Source organism: Limulus polyphemus, unplaced genomic scaffold, assembly GCF_000517525.1.
Source record: "Limulus polyphemus unplaced genomic scaffold, Limulus_polyphemus-2.1.2 Scaffold7497, whole genome shotgun sequence".
Taxonomy (NCBI): domain Eukaryota; kingdom Metazoa; phylum Arthropoda; class Merostomata; order Xiphosura; family Limulidae; genus Limulus; species Limulus polyphemus.
In genome coordinates, this window is record NW_013673107.1 from 2004 (window position 1) to 3063 (window position 1060).

Below are 1060 nucleotides of genomic sequence, written 5' to 3' on the forward strand. Positions count from 1 at the left end.
GCAGGCCAGTAACCACAGTTAACACCATAACTCGAGGTTTTAACACCTTGATAAAATTCGCGTATTCTCATTCAAAGATTGCCCTGTGGTTGTTAACTCAGTAATTGATTCATTTTGTGTTGGAAAAATTCGTCATAAAATGTTGGTAATATGAAGTGAACTCACGGAAAGTTGAAACTTTCCATCTCATCGTGGGCTAAGCCAGTCTGAAACTGCCGAGATTTTTGTAGGATCAGTCAAGACACCTTTCTTTACACACAATATAACCAAGAAAACCTAATAATGTGCACATGAGTGTACACTTCCCGGGTTTCAACTTTAATTGTACAGTTCTTACCTGCCATAAAACATGGGCAGGTTCCTAATATTAGACTTGAAAGTTTCGTAAAATAGCCAGATGTCTTCTATATATACCATGCATCATTTCCATCTCAGCCATTTAAGTATAGACGCCATTATTCTCTAAAGTAGTGAGAGTTATACTTCATCCATCCTTTTGGATGCACCAGACAGCATTTGTTTTCTTTCCCAGGATCACAGTTGCAGTGTGGTGGCTGTCAGGTACCTTTGCAGCAATGATGAAAGTCAGGGGGCTAGGAGATGGCTTTCCCCAGATCTGGCCTACCCTGTTTCAGGTCTTAACTCAGTCTCTTCCAGCTCATATATCTTTTATCCTGTGAAAATGCCATTTATACTAAAATGATGATTCATGGTTACTCACCCTCTCAGGGTTACCACAACAACTCCGAAACTATGATATCATAGTCATAGACCTACAAAATCACCTTTCTCTCTACTCTTTGGTATTTTTCAGCTCCCAGATTTACCTCAGAGTAGTCACATTAGGGCTCTCTAAATCGAAGTTCAAAGATTGAGCAAAATACACATGTTCTACTAACATCAGGTTAGTGGCATTGTAGCCATAGGTCACAGGTGGACCTGTTATCCCACAAGTACTTTCTACACACTGTTTTGTAATCCCAAATCTATTGTTACTTATCTGCTTGTTTGATAATTTCCGGTAGAAATTCTTTCCGAGGAACTTCAGCGATACAAGTCC